Source organism: Mesoplodon bidens (assembly GCF_964165515.1).
Source record: "Mesoplodon bidens genome assembly, chromosome: 2".
Taxonomy (NCBI): Eukaryota; Metazoa; Chordata; class Mammalia; order Artiodactyla; family Ziphiidae; genus Mesoplodon; species Mesoplodon bidens.
This window is the reverse complement of record NC_138177.1, coordinates 178,802,499-178,825,921: the sequence shown is the minus strand read 5'-3', so window position 1 is coordinate 178,825,921 and position 23,423 is coordinate 178,802,499. Positions and strand designations below refer to the sequence as shown.

At 53.0% G+C, this 23,423-nt stretch overlaps 1 protein-coding gene across 2 annotated transcripts in view; it reads right to left on the bottom strand.

Moving 5' to 3' along the window:
* Nucleotides 1-22,029, bottom strand: part of CASZ1 (castor zinc finger 1) — a 149,919-nt gene extending 127,890 nt beyond the window's left edge. For both annotated transcript variants that reach the window (XM_081220862.1, XM_081220863.1), the window contains exon 1: nt 21,896-22,029. The gene's annotated coding sequence lies outside the window, so the exon portion shown is untranslated. The remainder of the gene's footprint in view (nt 1-21,895) is intronic.
* Nucleotides 22,030-23,423: the final 1,394 nt, after the last annotated feature.

Here is a 23,423-nt window from a genome sequence, read left to right as displayed (position 1 = left end):
TGGTAAACACCCTGAAGCATCCCCACACTCCGTTAGGCAGCCTCGGATTCTCAGGTGTGCCGGCGACGGGCAGGTAGAGACAGACGTGGGCAGAGACAGGAAGGGGGGCAGTGTAGGCCTGAGGGGTGGAGGGAGGGAGGAGCTGGCCTGGGAGGATAGGATGGGTGGCAGCCAAGCCAGACAGTCAATGAAACAGCTGACAGGTGCAAGGCAGGGGGGCAGGGAGAAGAGAAAGGTGAGCTGGGGGTTCACGATACTTGGGGATGCCACCGTCACACCCCAGGGGGCTCAGCGGGATGAGAGGCAGAATCAGAGGCTTGTGGGCCAAAGCCCTAAGAGTTCTGGCAGCCTTTTCTCCCACCTAAAGGAGAAACCCAGGCCACAGGCTCCTCCAAACCAAACAGGACAAAGCAGCAAGTGGGGGGCTGGCTTCCAGGGTTGACTGGCCACCCGTGAGAGCAATCTGCTGGTATCCTTTACGGTCACCCTCTCCCCAACACAGGCATACATACACCCCATGCCGAAAAGAATGTCAAATCAATCAGAATGGAGCTTCCTTCTACTCCAGGCTGGAGCTGACACGTGACAACAGGCGTTGAGAAGAAGCAGGGAGGGTGGGGAGCAGCCCTGAGCTGCTCAGAGGGGACCCGGCTCCCCAGAGATGGCTCAGGGAGAGTGAAGAGTAGACCAGAAGAGAAGAGGTAGCCGGGCTGTTCCCCGGGGTCGTCCGGGCCAAACCACCTTTGCTGTGATCCAAGCACAGAGGTCAAGCCTGCCACCTCTACCACCAGGCCCAAGCAGGCCACGCCACGAATCCTCTTTTCCCATTTCCATCTGCTCCTCGATGTAATTACAGTTTTGGATTGAAATCCACCCGAAGTGTGACCCCCCCTGCCTGAGGCACTCTCCCTGATCTCAGAGAATCGGGAACCATTTCCAAAGTTAAAAGACGCACCACTTTTCAATGTTTTCATCTCTGGTTTCTTTCAGCAACACTCTCAAAGCCGTCCTGGCCATCTCCACCAGCACTGGTCCTCCCTCTCGGCCCCCTCAGAACCACAGGGCCTCCCGTGTTCCCAGCAGTGGGAAGGAAGAGGTTCCTGGCCTGTTACGGGTCCAGGCTTGGAGTCCCTTGCCTTCTGAATATCCTCTAAACCCCACGATCCTAAGAAATCCCATCCATAGCCCCTTGATCCAAGAGCCCCAGATGGAGAAATTTCCTACTCCAAACATAATCACATGGAACGCTGGCCCTGCTGCTGGAGGCCAGCCTGACCCTCAGACATTTCCCACCACCCAAGTCAATGCAGACCTCTCTTCTCCAAATGCGAGCCTGCAGGCCCTCGAGGAGCCACCAGGAGAGACTGGGAGCCTGTGCCCACCCTCCCCTGCCCCAGTGCCAAGTTCCCTGCAGTCCAAGAGCAAGATGCTAACACCCAGAGCTCACACCACCTGCAGTCAGGGGAAGCCTCAAGTGTCTTCTGCCGCCATTTCTGCTCCAGTTTTTCGACTCTGGCCTTGCCGGTATCAACAGTTTGAACCTTTGCATTAAACACACACGTGCGTGCACACACACACACACACATCACTCTCGAACAGGGAGCGAAAACACATAGAGAAAAACCCCACAAGACCTAGGGCTGGGGCTGGAAACCAGCGTCACTGGCTCACCGTTTCCCCCGCACCAGGCAGGCAGCCAGAGAACCCAGGGCAATACAAGCTACAGACCTCGCCAGACATTAGAACACTTGTTCGGATCCCTACCCTTTGGAAGCTGGTCCCCCAATGCAGTGCTTTGGGCCATTGCTGCTGATAATTTTTGAGAGATAAACAAACCGGTTTGGATAAAACAAGAACCAACCTGAATTCTCTACCCAAAACTCAAAATGAAACTCTCTCATCACCCCTTTCCCTCCCTTCTCCACCCTCCTGGGCTATTATCCAGTTCCCTAAAATTCAGACAACTTGGTTTTTTAAAAAAAAATTCAGTCCTCTAGGCTTTTTTGTTCATGGACACTACCATTTGGTCCAACTTGAAGAAATGCTGGCTTATTGAAAACATCCTTTGTCCAGTTTCTCAAGTATGCCCGGGTCAGAAAGAAGAATGGAGAAGGGGATTGTGCCGGGGAGTCTCTGCCAGACTGATGTCTGGCCTGGGTCTCTTTCCCTGGCTCTTTTCAGGCTCAGTGTCTTTCTTTCACATTCCCATTGCTCCCCTAAACCTGCAGCCCCTTTAAAAAGGGTGTTGTGTGGACTGGACACCTGGTCTACCCCTCCTTTTGAGTAGCAGAGGAAAGAAGTTGCTCAGTTCCCCTTGGGGGTTCACCAGGTTAGCTGAGGCTCAGTGTCAAGACAGGAAGGAGGCCAAAGGGCAGAGAGGAAAGACACAGCCCTGAGGTCTGAGGCCACGTGTGTCTCCCTGCAGGCTCAGGGTGTGACGCGTCTGCTGACAACCATTGTCATTCATGCCTGACACACCCTCACCCACCACCCCGTCCCACCCAATCATACCCCCCATGTCCCCCCAGCCCCTCTGTGGGGATTCTGCTTTATGCCCTAAGCTAGTCTGGAACCTCTGCCAGGGCTCCCGCCTCCCAAGTCACCATCAGTGGGGTCTGCTCGGTCCCTGTAGCTAATTTACACCCATCAGGGTATAAAATAGCAGAGGCATAAATGAAAAGTCCAATTTCTTCAAATTTGCATTGTAAAACCATCCTTCAACTTCCTTGAAATAAATTTTACTATTTTATTAGTGCAAACAAAATGGTAATAAAACACTAATACAGCGCCTTGTATCCAGGGGAAGAGCTAAAATTAACATAGAGCGAGCAGTGTTTGCTATTACATTCAATTACCTTTTTACTTGAGATTTACATTCTCATCCCCTTAATCTCCATAGTAGTGGCTTCAAAATCATCCCTCCCAGGCTCTGCCCTTCCGGAGCCACCACAGCTGGAAGCCAGGCCTCCCACCCAGATGGTGCTCACCCCGGGCATGGCGCCTGCCCCTTTCACCACAGCTGCCTCTTGTCACAGGGTACCACTTCTCTCCCCTGCTCTTAATTTTCTCACGTCTCAGCCTCTGAGTACTCAAACCAAAGGGCTCTGACACGAGCCACATTCAGACATGCAGTTATCAGTAAGCAAGTGCACAGGGCATGGGCCGGGGGCATTGCTTGATGAGCCTGTAAAGGCTGTCCCCGGCACAAGAAAGGGGCAGGGAGCTAGCTCATGGGAGCCCTGGGAAAACTGGCATCTCTGGTTGGACAGGTTGTGGGAGACGGTTTGCTGCATGGCGCAGCTGGGGACTCTGGATTGTGGCAGGAAGCTCCGCCGTCCAAAAGTAGGAAGGGATGAGGAACCACTGGGTCCAGGCTCTTACTCTATCCATAGACAGCAAAGCTGAGGTCTTGGGAAGTAGCTGCTTGTGGGTGACAGAGGTGGGGCTAGAACCCCCTCATCCTGTCTCACCGTCCAGCACACGTTCCTCAGCATAGACAGTCCCTGACACCAGAAGTCCAGTCACCCAACCACAGCCACAGAGCATCTGACCCACCAGGAGGGTCCCTTTGTTTCCTGTAAGTGGACACAAGCAGGATTCCTTGTCCTTGGGGACTGGTCAGCCTTGCCCTGAGCCATCGGGAGAGATGACCATGTTTCCAAGTGGCACAAAGACTCAGTCCTGGTTCCAAATCTGTCACTGACTAGCTGTGTGATCTTAGACAAGGTACCTCCCCTCTCTGGGCCTCAGTTTCTTCATCTGTAGAACAAACACAATCATCCCTGTGCTGCCTTCTCAGGAATGGTCACAGTGACTGAAAGATCAGGAAGTCATATTAAAGCCCACGTAGCCTCGGAGGTTTGACAGCAAATCCGCTTCCGAGATGGCCTCGGCAAGGGCGGACGGGAGCCCTGGAATAAGGCCGACAGCGCTGGGATCCTCATCAGTGTCTCACACTGGGGCATCTGAGTTCCAGGCCAGGCCACCTCAGACCGCTGTGACTCTGCCTTTAACCCACAAGCCTCCTTCTCTTACTGGTCACCCTGTTGCCAAAGACCCTGGATTATTCCTACAAAATCCTTTGAACGGATTCTGAAGAAAGAATTGCCAATCGGGCTTCCCTGGTGGCACAGTGGTTGAGAGTCCACCTGCCAATGCAGGGGACACGGGTTCGTGCCCTGGTCCGGGAAGATCCCACATGCCGCGGAGCGGCTGGGCCCGTGAGCCATGGCTGCTGAGCCTGCGTGTCCAGAGCCTGTGCTCCGCAACGGGAGAGAACACAACAGTGAGAGGCCTGCGTACCGCAAAAAAAAAAAAAATTGCCAATTAGCCCAGGGTCCGGGCTGCCTGACAGGTCCACTAGGAGAACTGGTTTGGGGAAAGGGGAAAAGGTAATACGGGAAAAAATAGATGTAAGCCCCCATAAATTTTACTTGGCCTGGCTATTACTACTGGGGGAAAAAGTGATTAAGACTAAAGGGGACACACGTACACACAATCACCCACAATCATATCACAATCACACAACCACACATATACTTACACAATCATTCAATCTCTCTCACACACAATCACACAATCAATCTCACATACACAGTCACACACATTCATAAAATTTCACACAACCATTCACACAAATCACTCACAATCTTACACACAACCATATACAATCACTCACACACAATTTTACACATGTACAACACATGCAGCCACACAACCATTCACACACACACAACTACACACACACACACACACCCATTCCCAACTCTCTCCTCCCAAGGTCTTTCTTCCTAAATCTTATTCTTAAAATGTCTTCCAATCACTGGGAGGAACATTCTGGTCCAAACTGGTACAAGGCAAACTTGTCCTCACCCCTGATTCACATGAAATTCTGAACACTAGCACAGAGTTGCTTCTGGGACACCAGGAGGTCGGAACCTTCTTTAAACCCAACCGGAAGTGAGGGCAAAGGCTGTTGGCAGTTGGGCGGTACTGGCTAGAACAGCCAAGTGAAATGTTCATGTTCACCAGAGCCCAACCTGGCCGTCCTTGCTCCAGCCCTTTCTGCCTGGGTCCCTCCACTCCCACCCCCATCAAGTTCTAGCCCAGAGATGAGTGTCACAAAGTAGCTTTCATGTTCCACAAACAAAAGGCAAAACCCCCTGCAAGAGGCAACCCCACGCACAAAACGTGAGGCGTTTTATTCGGTTCAAACTGGTCCTCTGCATTTTTTCCTCCTTATTTTTTTCTCCCCACTGGGGAAACAAAAGAAAGTTTGTTGCTGAGGCTCAAACGTTTCTTGGGCCTTGTCCGAGTTCTACCTTGTTTTTCTTTTCCTTTTTGTCTGCCCCCCACCCCACCCCGCCTTCCCTGCCTCCCCACCTTGAATAAATAAAGCACCCGAAGCTGGCACAGGCTGGTAAGGAAAGTACAAACTATCTCATAATTTTATAATTTTTTTTTTAATACACTGGCCTAGGGTTTTGGGCAAAGGACAAAAGCTATTGTTGAACAGCATAACACGAAGGTCTGAGTCACCGATACGCCTCGGCTTCTGGAGATCTCATAGGTTTCTGTGGCTGGCACAGCCGTGGGTGCAGGCACCCTCTTGCCTGGCGCTGTCCCGCCCCCTCGCCCTCCCCAGGGCCCCCTACTGGGCCCCCTACTGGGCCGACATGTTGGCTTTGTTGGTTTTTAATCATGGGGGGAATTTAAAGAAAATGTTGTGAAATAAAAAACAAATCACCGTCGTCCCATCACCCTCACTCTATCATCGTCATTTCGGAGGATTACCTTGCAAGCTTTGTCCATACGCATTTGTGATTTTTATATAGTTTCTATCATGGCGTTCACAATACTTGGCCTTCAGTGTGTTGTTTTGTTTTTTCACTCAGGTAATAAACATTTTTCCATGTTTCGAAATCATCTGCAGGATCATTACTTGCATAGGTGACAGTATTTCTTCTGCCGTGTTATTCTTGGGCTGACGCTATGAGGCGAGATGGGGAGAAGAGGGCCAGGGAAGACCTCTCCTTGAACTGGATCATTTATCCACATGATTCGAACCAAGGTGGGGGCTTTGCCTGAGTGATCCGGATCACCTTGACCCTGGGGGCCTGGACTTGGAGTGTGTACCTGGAGGAAGGTGGAGGGAGCTCCACTGAAACCCTGCCCATCCTGTGTGGGGGCCCCGAACACCCGGGCCCCCCGAACACCCGGGCCCCCGGGCCCAGAGAGATGCTGCTTCTAGCAATGGCCTTCATCCCCATGCTGACCTTCACCCGCCCCCCACAAACTGCTCTTCCTCTTTATAAAGCGCCCTGGCAGCAAAAGGCCCATGACAACACTCGGCTCTCCATTTTTATATCTGAATATCTCAAAGCACTTAGCAGAGACTTTCATTTTCTCATTACCCCAAGGAGAGGAGGTCATTCGGGAAAATGGTACAAATATTCCCATTTGTCAAAAGCAAGAAGGAAGTGAGTTAAAAGGAACATTCTACCACTTAACTGAGCAAAACCAACCCAGGAGGGAATACAGGGGTCTTTTTCACCACCCCATTCACCCAGTTTGCTTTCTCCAGTGCAACTTCAGGAAGCTCATTACCGAAAAGATGGCTCCGGGCCAAAACCAGGTTTCCATTTTGCCGAGAATCAATCACTCTCCAGCGGCCCCAGCTCAGGAGACCCTCCCATCTCATCCTGGGTCTCAACCTAAATGATATTCTCTTATGATTATAATTATGTAAAATGTATATTACATACATACACACACACACACACACACACACACATATATACAGTCACCAAAGGAAAAAAACACAGGAAGGAAAAACACTAAATACTAAATGAAGTGGTGTTACCATAGTTCAATTATGGGTGAATTTTTTTCCTTTTATGTATTTTCAAAAACCATTTAAAATAATAGTTGTATTTTCCCAGTGTAAGGAGAAAAGCATGCGTGTCAGAGTCGCATCAACCTGCATTCAAACTCCGATTCTCCTTTAACCAGCAGGGTGAACTCAGGTAAATTACTTAACCTCTCTGAGCCTTATTTCCTGATTGGGACAATGGGAATCGGACCACTAGCTGCCTGTGTCCTTCAATCCCACAGAAAGTCACAGCACAGCATCTGACACATAGTTGGTGCTCGGTAAATGTCTACTTCCTTCCTCTTTTAATAAAATGAAAATGTACAACCAACTCAGCTTGCTTGCTGACCCTCGGAGACAAAAGCAGGACGCTTTACCTCCCGCCCGACTCCCTCCACATCCTTCATCCTTTCACGTGTCTCCCCTTGCCCCACCCCCCAGCAAGGTCCCAGCACACAGATCTGAGGATGCTGGTCCTGGTTCTCCTGTGACTCACCTGGAGGGTGAGGAAGGGGGCTCTGGGACGAGAGGACGAGCCCCTCTCTGACCCCCTCCCCCAGGACCGGCCCAGGCGAGTCCCTCTGGGAGCAAACAGGCCTCATGCAAAGGACCCAGAGGACACAGAAGGTGGTCCCCGGGTTTGAACCTTTGCTGGCAGCTGCCCTCCAGGAACAGGTACCAGGCTGCAAAGGCCACCTGCACCTGGGGGAGAGCAGGGGCCACGCTCCCAACTCTGAGGAGAGGCCAAAGAGAAGCAAGATGGTGCCAGCATCTGGGAGGCAGTTCCTCTCTGGGCCAGGCAGGCCAGGCCAGACCAGGGGCTGCCACCTTGCGGATCCAAGAGTCCAGCCCTGGGCATGGCAAGCCTCCTCCCTGCTCCCTCCAGGGCTCCATACTGGACCAACACGTTTGCTTTGCTGGTTTGGCAAGTATGCTTCAGCAAAATCCCAGGGGCCACAGCCACTGGGCCGTGGCTCCAGCCTGGCCTACGGTGTCCTGGAGCCCGAACACCGGGACAGGCCTGAGCCCTCCCGCTTCCTGCCTTCCTGATGACAGATGGGGAGCATGGAGTAGTAACAGTAATAGTAGCAATAATAGCTCCCTTTTGTTACCATGTGCCAGGCCTTGTGTCAATGCCTTACCAGCATTATTTCATTTAACCCTTGTAGCAACACCATACTGTAGGCACTAGCCTTTAGGGAGGCACCTTAAGTCACAGCACTGATAAATGAGGGACTAGGGATCTGAACCTGTGCCTCTGACCACTGTTCTCGGTGCCTCCGCATGGGGGCCTCTCCCAGCACAGCTGCTAAAGTAACGACACTCCACCAGGCCTTTTCCAGAAGGGGGCTCCTGGGAGGCATCCCCAGCCATGGGGGGATACATACACCCCAAAGAGCAGGCTGGAATTCTGCCAGAAGGAGTGCTTCTCCTTGCCTCTTGCTCCCCAGGAAGAGGAGAGATGCCACACCTCCACCGAGAGAGGACAGTCAGGCTAAAGAGATGCCATTTTACAAATATGGGGTGACTGGAGGAGCATTTGCGAGGTGGCAGTATTTTCCTCCCTGGCTCTCTTGCTAACGTTTAAGTGGCAGGGGGGTGGGGGTCTAGGGACATGGGACCATTGGCAAGAGCCAGGTAGAAATAAAGATCTGTCGGCTGATGTACCGGTGTGGACATGGTGGAGACGGAAAATATGGGGGGGCAGGGCCCACGGCACATACGAACCCTCAAAATCGCAAGCCTCCCTTGCAGACCAGGGATGATGCCAACTCCAAATGGTGCACCTTTTCTTTTCAAATTAAAACACGTCTCTGATGGGAGGCTGGCCGTGGGGAGGGCACCAGACAAGATCCCTGCAGCATGGGCCACCAGCTTCCCAGCTGCCAGCAGCAGGTCCATGGAAGCTGGTGGAGCCCAGCAGGGTGGGGGCCGGGTGGGCCACCCGAGGCAGACAGTCTCCAATCGTGCTGAGCACAGCACATCGCTTCATTCAGGAACCCAGAGTGAAATGTACAGCTGGGTCTAGAGTTGATTCAGCCCTTAACTCGTTCGGGATCGCTGGCGGAGCCACGGAGGCGAAGGGGAGTTTGGGGTGGGGTGGGGTTACAGCAACCTGGGGGAGGGGGCTAGGCCATCCCTGGAGAAGGGGGCAGGAGGCTGCGGCGGAACCCCGGCTGATGACGTTGAGACACACCAAAAGGAATCATCATTATTTTCAAACCCCCTCTCAAAACCAAACAAGCCCTGGGAGTTTAGGGAGGGCAGGGCGAGTGTGTGTTAGGTGGGGGGCACGGGCGGGGGAGCTTGTTTTCTACCCACTGCCAGATTTTCATTTACCGTCAGCTCCAATCCATTCGGAACTCACTGACTCAATTGCCTTTTCACGGGGAAAGGAGCCTGCACAATGCAGGGGACTTTTCAGCTCCACATTAGCACACAGGGCACTGGGCAATGTCCAGGAATAAACACACACGTCCCTCCCAGAGGCCACCAACCCCACCTCCACCCGCAAACAACCCAGCTAGCCCTGTCAGGGCCACATCTGCTCTCCCCTCTTTTCCCCCCAAAACTATTTTTTTTTCATGTAGTTTGGCCCATGGAGAAGAGTGTGGGTGTGTATGTGTGCGTGTTTACACACACACACGGGCACGCTTATACATGTGTTGGAAGGGGCAGGGGGTCTAATTCACATGTATAACACAAAGGCCTGCAAGAGTTAATTCTGGGGCAGTTTCAGCTCTTCCTTGTGCTGGAAAAAGGAGGGATGGGGAGAGATGCAAAGAAGGAATCCAAACTGGGATCTCAGAAGAAAGGGGTCTGGGAGGGGGCTCATTTAAAGTGTTGATTATGGAGAGATCAGCATTTGGTCAAGCAGTGTCCCTAAGAACTTAGCAGCCACAAAAGCTATTCAGTAATCATTATGAAAATAATATCAACAACTATAATTATAATGATTCTAATAAGAGTGGTTCCCATTTCTCAAGTGCTCGCTATGTGCCCGGCACTAGACTAAGTGCTGACACCCATCAGCTCAGTTAATGATCGCAAGGACCCAATGAGACAGGTACTATCCACTGTTAGCCCAATTCCACAGGGTCAGAGAGTTAAGACCCCTGCCCAAGATCACAAAGACAGTACGTGGGAGAAGGACTTTAACCCTGTTCTGCTGAACTCTAGCCCCACCTGCCCTGGGAGAGAGGAAACATGCGTGGAATCTACACAGAAGGCAGCCCCAGCACGACAGAGGCCTTGGCTCCAGACGGGGAGGTCCCTTTGACATGTGGGTACATCCCAGCAGACCATCACCAACCTCCATCGCTGTCCCTTGGGGGCTCATCCGTTTAGCCCAGGCTCTGAGGGAAGCACCTTTCTGTCCAATAGAACTTTATGAGACGGAAATGTTCCTTCTCTGTGCTGCATGCTATGGAGGACTTGAAATGTGGCTAGCTCATGGAAGAACTGAAGTTTTGTTTTTGGCTACGCCGCGTGGCGTGTGGGATTTTAGTTCCCCCGACCAGGGATGGAACATGGGACCTCGGCAGTGAGAGCCCGGAATCCTAACCACTGGACCGCCCAGCGAATTCCCGAAGAACTGAATTTTTCATTTAACTTAATCTAAATTGCCACATGGGCTAGTGGCTACTGTAGTGAACGGTACAGATCCAGAATCCCTCTAGCTAGCCCTTTCCTTCCCAGCCCAAGAGCTATGTTGGAAATACATGAAAAGTAACCGAAGACAGAAACCTGGCCCACCAGGAAGACCCCCACCTTAGCCACCAAGCTTCTCCTCCACTCTGTCATGGCCTTTCAAAAACCACTGGTCTGCCTCCCTCCCTCCTTTCCTTCTTTCTTTCTTATCTTTCCTTCCTTCCTTCCCTTCTTCCCTCCCTCTCTCATTCCTTCCTTCTGGTCCTCCATTTCTTTTCCCTCTCTCCTTTCCTCCCTCCCTCCCTTCCTTGCTTCCTTCCTATCTTTCTTTTCTCCCTCCCTCCCCTCCTTTCTTTCTTTCTTAGAAAAAAGCATCAGTTTAATTAGATAAATCCTCGGAGCACGTGGCCTGGAGTTCGTCATGGAAATTAACCTGCTCCCAGATCTCAGATAGTGAAACAAGAACCAGGGTGTTTGGGCATAGCACAGTGAAATGGGAGAGGCCCATGGAGTTTCATACACCTCATCTTCCATAAGTGCCCCTCGCCCCTCCAGTGCTCCCTGCTTCACAGCCCCCATGCCCTTGCCTCCTTAGGTCACTGCCACCAGGCCTCCTCTGTTTCTGCTCCGGGCCCTTCCCTCCCCACCTCCACCCATGCCTGGGGAGTGCCCCCCCGGAGCAGGATCACCCAAGGGTGGGCTTAAACCTTGGCTCCATCCACATAAGGCCCCTGCCCAGGTACCCTGGCTAGGCCCTCTTGCACTCCAGTTAGCTCCAGGTCATCCAGGGACGCACCGGATGCTTGGCCCGAGGCTGGTCTGTTAATCGTCTGGTCCCTATCCCGTGGTCCCTACTGTGTGCTGCTCGCTGGGCTAAGCTCGGTTCATGAAAGAAAACTTGACGACGACCCTCAGCACGTGGCAGCTACAATCACTATCCTCTCACCTAATTCTCACAAGGTAGGAACTCCAACTCCCATTTTACAGAGGTGGAAACAAAGAATTAAAGGAATTCATTTGCCCAGTTGAGAGAAACAAAATTCACACCGGGCTCAGCCCGACTGCAGCAGCGGCTCTTAACCCTCTGCCAGCCACATGTCTCCACCACAGCAGAGTCTCTGCACACTCGCGGACCCTGGGGACCCCCGGCCTTCAGCACTAGGCCCCCGGGACACAGGAACACAGGTGGAGGCCACCGGCACCCGGACTGAGCTCCCAGGGTCTGCCCCAACCCTACCCCTCAAGCTCCAGGAACAGCCAATCTGGCCACAGTGGAAAAGAGAGACCAACGGCCCCTGCCCCACTTGGGCTCTGACTCTGAAAGTGGGCACAGTCTTACTTCTCATCCCCTTCTGATTCATCACCAAAAATACCAAGGCAGCCCAGAGAGGTAAAACACAAAATTCTGCATTTCCAACCAACACCATCGTGCACCACCCCCACCAGGGTCCCAGCCCCCAGATACATAGAGAGCGGCTGCCCCACGCTCCCATCCACAGCAGTCCCTGGAGGGCAGTAGATACGACCACACTCACCCCCACCTGGGTCTGGAAGACACTTTACACGTCGTACCTTATCTAATCCTCACACCAACCCCACGAGGTAGGTCCTGTTATCCCCATTTTACAGGTGAGAAAACTGAGGCACAGGCTAGTTAAGTAACCGATGTAAGGGCACGACTTTGACCCCCCAGCTAGCTGGCTCCAGAATGCATAATCTACAATATACACAGCTCCTCACTGAATCCATGGCTCAAAACAGCTAAGCACACCGCACATCCTGCATGGGCTCCCCCATACTGCCTGAAAAGCAACACCCACCCTCAACTCAGCCCCAAGCTCCCAGCGATTTCTGTGACTTGTTTGGGGGCTTAATATTGTGTTTTTGAGATTCATCCAGGTTGATACATTTAACTGTTCATTTTCTAAAGATTGAATTACACAACTTATTTACCACCCTCCCCCCCAAAAAAAGAACCAACTCACAACCTGGTACAAAAATGCAACCGCAGCACCACACAACATCCAGGCTCAAAGCTTTCTGGAATGGAATTCATAGGCGTCCCCTTTGAGACTAATACCATATTATATAAAACGGGCTCATCTGACATTGGGGGCACCCTGCACTTGACAACGCGACCATGATAAATTCTTCATCACGCTTAATTATTTCAAAGGACTTTCACAGCTACAAGCCCAGCCAACGGTCAGGGCAACCCTGTGAAGGCAATAGTGTCAGAGGCCATTTGATAAGAGAAGAAACTGAGGCTCAGAGAGGTCGAATGACTTGCCCAAGGCCACACGATGATTTACTGCAGTATCAGAACTGGAATGGGGTCTCCTGATGCTTATAAGTAGACCTCAGGGGAGCTCTGGACCACCTAAGTCTTACCCTGTCCCCTCATGCCAGACCAGGGAGGCTGGGGCTTGGCCCATGGTCACCCCACCCACCAAGGATCAGATTTCCCTGAAATTCCCAAAGAAGCCTCCAGGACTAGTGGGCCCGGAAATGGCCCTCACATAGCGAGCTGCACAGCTGAGCTCCCCGGGGGCGAGGGGGGCGGGCAGAGCTGGAGACGCTGGCACAACCCCCGTGGGTACTCTGCCAGCAATTAGTGCTGGGGAAGGGTGCCAGCCTGGCAGAGCTAATTCCCCCACCCCGTCTTCTCATTTACACACACACACACACACACACACACAGGCTTACCCACCCCGAGACCAGCAGCAGGGAGGCAGCGCAGCTTCCTTTCGGTAAATCTCGTCAGCAAGGCACACGCAGGGCACGCAATTTGGTCATTACTGCTTTTAAACAGCAGAAAAGCAGAATCCACCCGCCATTAACCCGTCCTGCTCTCCCTCCGGGCTTCACCAGCTCAGTCATCAGCCTTCATCTCTAACTCCCACGCACCCCCTTTTGCATGCTCCCCAGAAGTTACTCTCCAAAAGAAAGAGTTTAAAAACACACACACAAAACCTGACTACAGTAAGTCAAACCTGAATTGTGTCTCCCTGCCCACCACTGTCCCTAGAGAAAACAATCAGTGGTTCTGACATGACCTTGGCTAAGACCCTTCAAACACCCCAGGAACCCGAGACAATGCCAGCCGGATGAGGGGGAGGTGGGCTTTGGCCCAGAGAAGGGCAACTACCTATCAGGTGTGGTGCTTCAGATGGGCGCCTGAGCGTTGGCCCTGATCCACCTGCGGGGGCCCAGTGGGTGTCACAGTTTGACATGGCTCTGCTCTCCAGGTACTGAGGCCGGCAGGGGTGGGAGTGGCCGTGAGAACTGATTTTGCCTCATCACTGCCCCCCTCCCCCCTATAGTCCTGGAGAATTGGAAAGAAGTCCACCAGAGCAAGGGACCCAAGAGGGTCCTTGGTTGGGTTTATAAGATCTGTGAAACCCCTCCAAGTATGAGCAGTATTTATGCTTATGAGATTTTTTTATTAAGAGGATTCTCCAAGGGGGCACATGAACTCAAAAGGGGAAGAAGCAGAGACGCCCCCCCCCACCATGGGCTCAGCAGTGCCTCATGCCCAAGTGGCAGAGAACACAGGGCTGAGCTCCAACTGGCCCCTCCTGTAAGTGGCCCAGACCGGCTGCCTTCCCCCCACGGAAGCTGCCCCTGGCCTCCTCCTCGCCTTGCCTGGAAGCTGCTCATTGGGAGTGCCGGCCGCAGGAGCCATGCCATGGCCCCTGGGCCCGTGCCCACTCGCCCTCCTGCCAGTCAGCCAGGGCTGCCCGGACCCGGCAGAGGACGGGCACAGCGGAGCCCACCAGCAGGGAGGAGAGAGGAAGCCAGTGGCTGCTCGTCCTGGAAAACCTCGAAGATCCTCTCAGCCACCTAGTGTCCGGAGCTGAGCAGACAATGCAAGGGAGCCAGAACGAGCAGGACAAGACCCCGGGGCCTCCTCCGGGAACCGAGGCCAGCGGGCAGGGGCTGAGCTGGCTGGGGAGAGCATGCCCAGGAGGGAGCAAAGGCCCTGCGGCCCCTGGCCTCCACCCCAACCCAAAGCAGGGCGGGCCCAGGGTAGAGGTTCCCATCACCCCTGCTCCTTGTCCCAGCAAGTCACCCTCTCCTGGAGGTCCCCAGTGTCTCTGACACCATCTCACTGGGGCTCCTCTGGGTGTCCCCACCCCAGCTTCCAGGCCTCCTGCAGAGCCCCCCAGACCCTGGGGCTGCCACTCCCCAAGGGCTGCTTGGCCCCCTCCCACCCCCTCCTCTGCTCTCTCTTTTCTCTGTGTCCTCAAGACTCCTCTCACCTTGAGAAGTGTTAGGATTACCCAGCATTTACACTCAATGCTCTCCTTTATTCCTTAAGACTTATTAAGAATGATAATGAGTTCCGAAGGAGCCACGCGTCTCCCTCTCTCTCTCTCTTCTCCATCCTTCCCTCTCTTTCTCTCTCTCTCTCTCTCTCCCCCCCCATCCCCCTCCTTTGCTCTCTTTCTCTACGTATCTTTTCCACCAAAGACACACAGGACAAATCCAGACCAAAAGGAAAAAAAAAAAATTCCAACAATATGGAACAAGGGCATTTGAGGATTTATATTCAACAAATCCCTCTCTTCTTCCCTCCCTCTCTCCAGTTGTTCTCAATTATCCAGATAAAAAAAACAAAAACAAAACACAAACTCCCCCTTCCCTTCCCACCGTCCCGGCCACCCTGGCTCTGCTGGACTTTGAACAGGGGGAACAGGAGAAGGCCCGGCCTGCCTGTACACCCTTGTTAACGTGCAGCTCTTAAACAGTTGATTAATTTTTGCAGAATTTACGACAGGCTTTAGCTTCCCCCCGGCTCCCCTGATACTGTGGCCTCCGAACCACAGCAACTTAACTTGGTGAAGTTGAAGGGGGCAGAGATGGGGGTGCCCACCCTCTCCAGTGGTCTCACGTGGCTGGAACCACGGGCCACCTGGCAACAGAAGGAAGACGCACTGATGCCAAAGGCCAGGCAGCAGACAGACACGCTCATGGAGCAGCGTGGCACCCACAGGGGAGACCACCAGGAAGCCAGAAGCCACGGCTAACTTTTGGCGATTTGGGATTTTTAAATTCCAAAATGAGGAAGCCGGCAGAAAGTAGGCAGAAGGGAAACACACGCTCCTTCGGAACTGAAAAGGATGCCCACGCTCGCGCCCACCCACACACCACGCATCCCGGCAGAGGGACCGGCCTTATCGGTCTGCCGGGCTGCCCTTCAGAGAAGGGGAAGAACAGATCCTAATGAAATTATGGTTTTTAAAATGTCTATAAATTAAATCTCTCTCTCCCTCTCTCTGTGAATCTCCCCCTGAGCTCCCTCCTCTACAAGGCTTGTTTGCCTCTCCTCCGTTCCCTCTGCTCGTGTCTGTTTTTCTGATATAGACATCAAGAGGTTACGGGCTCAATTACAAGTCCGCTGGAGTCTCAGCATCAGACTTGCCTGGCCTTCTCTTCTCCTCTTCAGAAACCAGATACCAAATAAATCTCTCTTCTGCTTTATATTTTTATTTTTAATGCCAAAAGCCTAAAGATTCATTCAGTTGACTCACAGCCTTTTTTAACTTACTTCAGATGGGGGAACTATCCTTTTTCATTGTGTCCAGGTATAAATATAATATAAATGCTTTTCTCTTTATTTCATTCCCCTTTCTTAAGGACACACACAAACCCTTGGTTACACCTGAAATTTCAAAAAGAGGGGCAACAGCATATAAATGTGCCTGATTAATGCATGTCTGTTGCAGGGCTGCTGGAGAATATCAGTTGGACACATAGGATATTTCTAAAGTTACTGGGTGACATCATAAGGCTTATTAGCAAAAGGTCCATTTGAAAAGGGTGGAACATAAATGGTGATTTTTTTTTTAAGGAAAACATTACTTCTACCCTCCCCGATACGGAAGAGAGATGGTCCATCTATATCATTTTACATCCTCAAAAGCTGCCCATCCACCCCCCCCAAAAAAGAAAAAAGTTTAAAAATCCAAGTCATAATCAATCATCATAGCTGTTGATTCCTGAGAAGCAGAAACCAGCTCTGAGTTGTAGGTCTAAGGGGAAAAAACAAAAACAAACCCCCGCTATAATGCTGGAAATACTAACCAGAAGGGATTCCAAAAGGTACTTTTCTAGGAAAAAGCACTTGAAACAAAGGCTGGAGAAAGCTGAAGTTCAAGGTGAATTGAAAAGAAAAACTTTGTCTTTCCAATTAACCAGACTGGGAAAAGGGGGTGGGGGGGTGGGGACGACGACGACGACGACGACATTACTACCGACTCATTAATTCCTTCCTGTACACAATTTAATTAAATTCTGCTAAATACAGGAGATATACTCATTTTGGAGTGCCTCCCCCCCACCTCAAAAACAAATTCCTTCAGGTTACTCCCCCCATGCCAGCACTTCCCCTGCTGTACAACCTTCAAATGGATTTCCTACCCACGCGTGGACTGCACTGCTCTAGGCTGCAAGAATGACAGCCTCATATGTCTGAAAGCTGACACTTTAGCTTTTAAAAGAAATGGGGGAAAATAAGCTGTTGACTTCTTGGTTAAAGTATTTTCTTGTTCTAACTCATGTTCTTATGTCATTGGGCTAAAAAAGAGAGAGAGAGAAAGAGAGAGAGAGAAGAGAGAAGAGAGATATGACTTTCCTTGAATGATCTGTTTAACCTAAGCCAGAGGAAAAAAAAGAAAGTCATTAATTACTTATGTGAGCTATTGCTTCAGAAAGACAATAAACCTGCCCGGTCGCCATGGATATGACATATTTGCTCTGAAAACAACACAATAATTAGCAAAGGGGAAAGATACAAGGAGAATATGCAAACTCGTGAGTTTAAAGCCACAGTGCTCTTTTCTACCGGTAAGCCTGTTCTGTTTGCAATCCAAATCAAACACATTTTTAAAATATAGCAGAGAGGGAAATAACAGGAATGGGTCCTCTCTCCTCTGAGCTGAGAAGTAACAACCACTCCACCCTCTTCCAAAATAAAATAATATAAAAGAGAACCAGGATGGCAGAAGGAGAAAAAAAAGTCAAGTATTGCCTCTGTTTTATTTCCTATAGCAGGGGTGGAGTCGGAGGTTTTTTTTTTTCTTTTTTTTTTCTTTTTTTTTAAGTGTGCTCTTATTTAGCACTGGATCTTCTAGCCAGATACAAATTTATTTATAAAAGCCAAATGCCCTGTGTGCGCATCCCTCCCCAGAGTAAGTGGAAATGTGAAGGGGTGGGAGGTGGTGGGCTCTAGCTGAAAAAGCAAAACAGTACACTCAGAAAGCATCAGCTCCAGAGAGGGACATCCACTCCCCCACCTCCAAGAAAATGGAACCCAGGCCTTACTTTAATATTAAAAATGCATTAAATGGTTTTACCTACAACTCAGTCCCAGAGGATCATTAGGAAATGCAATCGCTTTGTATCATATCTGTCATCATGATAAATATCTGAGTTCAGAGTGGGTTTGCAATTTTTCAGAGTGTCACAAACCAAGATAATTTTTTTTTTTGCCTTACTTTCTTAAGTCACTGTACCCACCCCCTCAAAGTCACAAGTCTACAGAAAAATACCTGAGGAGAGGGAAAGGGAGGAAAAGTTGATATGCTCTCATACACCAGAGGTTACTGATATTCCCCTAAAAAGTAGAAAAATTGAGACTTTAAAATATTTGGGTGAGAATATTTTTTAAAAATTTAAAGCACTCCATTAGGTTTGAGTAAAAACTCCTTTTCCCCTCTTCCCAGAGGCTAATTTTCCAAAAACAGATGGTCAGGATCTAAAAGAGAAGCAAATATACCTCAACCCCCGCAGGCAGAGAAATCTAACTTTGAACTTCTTTTTAAATTAAAAAAAGTGTGGGGGGGCAAGATAAACTATTAATAAGTATGAAAAATTAGCTGAGCTACAAGTTTTGTTTTTCTTACGCAAAAAATTCTTTAAACACAAGGGGAGCAGATATATAGGAGAGGTTCACATTTGACTGACTTCCTTTTTTTTCACAACAGTTTGTTGTTTTTTTTTTTTTTAGATTGAACTCTTTGATCTTGAAAGAATTTTGCTCTTATATTATGGGGGAGAAGGGGGTGGTGGTGAAATGATCTGTTTTAAATGATGATGCAACTTAGGGATCAAAGCCTTGGCTTTCTTCTAGCCATAATAAGCTGTACTTGCCACAAAGCGTGAGTCTCCGGGCTTCTCTCCTTCGTAAGAAGGAAATAAAATGCACCGAGACTCAGAGAAAGACGCAAAGTGCCTGCAAGGTGCAAAGTCTAGAAAACAAAACAAAACAAAAGTCAGGGAAAAAGAAAAAGGAGAGAGATACTGCCCCTTTAAACGTTTTAGTGCATATGGAGTTTGATTTCTGAAAGAGATCAGTTTAACATCTCCATAGAAACCAGCAACAGATTATCATCAACAGAATAAATAACTAGTCTAATAAATTAAACAGGAGGCATAAGATCGCTGGAAACCTGATTACTGAAGTTCAACAATATTCCCCATAAACTCTCGTTAACCGCCTCTAAGGTGGCTAACAAGATGGAGGGGGGGGGGCAGTCAATCTCTCCAATTCGCCGGATTCCGGGCAGAGAGGCCGTGGCCGCTGCCGGGAAGGGAAAAGTTCCCCACCCTGCCCTGGAGAGGGTCTCAGAGCTCGAGTGAGGTGAAAACCATAATGCCGAAGTTTGGGAAGTGGGAAAGCAGCTGGGCGTCAGCGGAGGCAGTGCGAGTCGCCGGAGGTGGCGCGGGACGCGACGCCCGCCCGGGACGCACCGCCTCGCCGCCACCAGGGCGCAAACCCGGAGCTTTGCGCTCGGGCGCCGAACGGCCCAGCGCCCCCTCTGGGCACGTGGAGCGCAGCCCGGGCGCAGCCCCCGGGGACCAACTACCCCCCTCACCACGCCCGGCGCAGCTGCTCCTGCTCAGCCCGGACAGCTCCCTTTAGGACGGCGACGTGTGTGTGTGTGTATATGTGTGGCGTGTGTGTGTGTGTGTGTGCGAGCGCGCGCGCGCGCCGTGGGGTGGGTAGGCGGGCAGGCGCACCAATTTACCCGGTGATCTGTTTTCCAGTCTCCTCGCGCGCTCTCATCGCGCGTCTCTACCAGCTTAGAGACGCCCTAAATTTACCAACTTTGCCCGGCGATTATCCTGGCCTTTTCCCCCTCGCCGCCCCCATCTCTTTGAGAGTACGGGGTGTTGGCGGGACCACCACACGCTCTGAGGGTCGTGGCCCCAGGCTCCGCCCGGGCAGCGACGCATAACCCCGGGTTGCCCCTTGATCCAGCCAGGTTTGGGGGAGCTCCAGGCACGATGGAGGGGTGTTTTTGCTGCTTTGCTGGTGGACAAATCATACACACCGCACACGCGCCCGCCCCCTCCCCAGCGTGACTGGAAGGAGGTCCTCGCCGCACCCAGGGCCCGCTTCCCAAGCTGAAGCCGGGTCAGGAGAAAGAAACTTGTGTGGAAGGGTGAAGCGTCCCCCTGCCTCCCTCGGCACTCCATTCCTTCCCCAACTCCGGACCCGGGTCGGGGATGACTTGTAGGAAGAATCTGCGCCCACCCCCTAGAGAAAAATCTATTATTATTATCTTAATCTACGCCCCCAAAGTGTCCCTCCCGCCGTGATTGACGGCGCATACACCTGTTCCCCTCGCCGAGGAGCTTCCAACGCTGGGGACAGACATTCGCCCAAAAGCTCTGCAGCGGCCCAGAGCCCGCCCGCCGCCCTCGCCCGGCCAGCCCCCGCCCGCCGCCCCAGAGCGCCCCTGCCCGTACCTTGCCAACCCAGGGCCGCCCCCTCCCCTCCCAGGCCCTGCTCCCCAGCCCGTCCGCTGCCGGCCGCGCTGGCTTCGGAAAGAGAGAAAGAACAGAAAGCAAAACTTCCTGGCGGCCGACGGCCATCAGCTGCACATTCTGCAAATGCCACCGAGTAAAAATAAACCGGCCGCCGCTCCGCCCGGCCGGCTCACCCCGGGCGCACAACTCGGCCCCCTGCCCCGGGGCTGTCGGTCCGGCCGATCCCCCATTTCCGTGCGCCCCCTGGAGCCCCGCTCCCCGACACTCCTCCACCAGCCACCACGCGCTCCTTTGCCCAGAAACTCGACCCCAAGTGACCGGGGAGCCCGGCCCTCTCCCCTTCGGTGCCCCTCCGTGTTCCCACAAGCTACCATTCTCTGTCCTCCGCCTGGTGCCTATTTTAGCCGTGCGCCCTGGATTCAGGGCTCCCTTTCCCCAACTGTTGAGCCCCGGGGTCACCCTCAGCCCACCCTTGGGGGCACAGACCCCACCAGACCCTCGCCCACCTCGGCCGAGCCCCCTGAGAGTGCACGGCTCCACCCGCCCACCGGCCCGCCAGCCGGGCATCCCACGTCCCCGGGCGCAACTTCTCTCCCAGAGCACACGACAACCGCGGCAACTCCCCCGAACTTTTCCCGGGACCCAGGCGGGCTCCGGCCGACAGTCACACGGCCCTGAGCCGGCATCCCGGCTCCCTGTGCCCAGCACTGCCAGCCCTGCACCCGGAGAGGCTGGGGTGGGGGTGGGGGGGCAGTGAGGAGCTCCACTTGCCGCGCCCGGAGCAGCGCACTTGAGACAAACTTCCCAGGCACAAATGAAAAAGGGGGCGCCGCTCCCCCCAGCCAAGCAACCTTTGCCTTCGTTTTCCCACCAGGAGGCACCCCCTGACACCCCGCGCCTAAGTGAACACTGCCTACCTCTGCCGGTAGCACCTACACCCTGGTACTGGGGCACAAGAGTCGGCTGGAGGGGTTCCCCACCCACCCCCTTCCCTTGAGCAAAGTCTTGCAAAGTCACCCCAGGCGCCCCTCACCCCTGCCTCCTTCTCTGCCCTGGAGAGCGCACGAACCCCTGCAGCTCGGGAGGTTGAGGGGGGGAGCGTAGGGGGAAGGAGTGATTACTGGGTATTGGCGAGCACCTGCCCCCCCCCGGAGCCCGCAGCGCGGGGGGCGCCCCCACCCTATTTGCAAAGTCCTGCACTCGCGCCTGGCACCTCCCCCTCTTCTCCCTTACCCCGCCGCCCCTCAGTTGGAGTAAGTGACCCCCAGGAGCAGCAGCCCTCCCCTTCCCCGGAGCCGCGCGCTGGGCATTCCCTGGCCGCGGCGGGCGACGCGCCGCCCCGCTCCCGGGTGCCAGCCCTCCGTGCCCCCTGCCTCCCGCACGGCCGGAGTGGGGTGGCAGCCGCCGCTCGCAGGCTGGCTGGCTGGCTGGCTGGCTCTCTCGCTCGCTCGCTCGCCGGCTCCCGGCTGCAAGCGGCAGCCCCGGGGGTGGGGGGCTGCACCCGGACAGGGGGCGAGGCGGGGAAGCACCCCCGGAGGCCCGCGGAGCTGAGGGGCGTGGGGGGGGCCGCGGCGGAGGGAGCGCCGAGTCTCTTACCTGCACTTGGGGCGGCTTTGGGTGACTTTCCAAGTCCGGGGGAAAAATGTGTGTGTGTTTGGGATGGAGCGCCGCGGGCGCGCATGCGCTGCCCAAAGTTGCCGGATCCCGGATTTTTCGCTCCCAGTCTCTGCTCTCGCCCGCTGTGATTAAGGAATTCTCCGCGGCCGAGCGGGCGAGTGGGTGGCAAGCAAAACCCGGGCCGGATCGCGGGGCCGGGCTCCGCTCCACCCTCACACCCCCAGATCTTCCCCTCCCGGTTTCTTCCCACCCACCGCCCCGCGGAGCTCGGCGGGCGCGCGCGGCGAGACGCGGCCTGCGGAGCAGATCTGAGCGCGCGGCTCCCTTTTGCAGCTGGAGAAGCTTTCTCCACCCCGTACTGAGTGGAGCAAAGGCGGGGGAACAAGAGAGGAGAGACGGGAGTGGGTTACTTTTCACCTGTTCAGAACCCCGGGAGCCAGTCTGCTTGCCACTTTTCCTCTGAAGAACTAGCTCTTTCCTGCAAGTTAGAATGTTAGAACTGTCGAACCCAAAAGAACGTGATGTCCTCACTGTTTTGATATCCGCTTTGCACTTATTCTTTGCAAGGGAGTTTTTCATTCAGTCCATTGTGCAAGAAATAAATCCTTAAGTGAACAAGATAAGCCATGAAGAATGAACCTGGGGCCGGGCCGTGGGGCGGGGGTGTGTGGGGGGGTACCGATAATGAACATTAAAACAAAAGAATAATATTATTTCAGAGAGTGAAAGGATCATGAAGAAAATAAAACAAGGCAGTAGGATAAAGGGTATCTTGGGAGAGCTGATTTCCCCTGCCCCGGGTGATAAAGAAGGCCTCTTTGAGGGGGGACCTGCATACTCCATTGGAGATCAACCTCCCTTTTCTCCCTTTGCCCACCCTGCCCACCTCCCAGGAGGTTTGAGTTGGCCACGCCAGGCTGAGCCTGGAAGTCAGCAGCGATGGCTCTGGTCCTGGCTTTCTCAGCCTGGCCAGTGCCCATCCCAGGACTGACCAATCACTGTACCTGTTTTCCCTTCTGAACAAGGACAGAATGGAAATAGACTTGAAAGAAAGGAGGAAACACTCTGATGATGAGATAAGGAGAAATTGACCACAATAGTAAGCAAATAGCTAAATGACTAGTTGAATAAATGAATAAAAATTGAAAGTATGACCAGCAGCTTTGAGAAGTGTTCAACAGAATGCATTAAACTAGGAGGAAATGCCACAGGCTGGTAAGCACTGTTGCAGGCTGGTAGACTTTGGGGCCTAATCTGCAAGGTTTCAGCAAAGCCTCTCAGGACTAGTGAGGGGTAATGACCTGAGAAGTGGTGTTCTAACTTTTTTTTTTTTTTTGCGTTACACGGGCCTCTCACTGCTGTGGCCTCTCCTGCTGCGGAGCACAGGCTGCAGACGCACAGGCTCAGCGGCCATGGCTCATGGGCCCAGCCGCTCCACGGCATGTGGGATCTTCCCGGACCGGGGCACGAACCCGCGTCCCCTGCATAGGCAGGAGGACTCTCAACC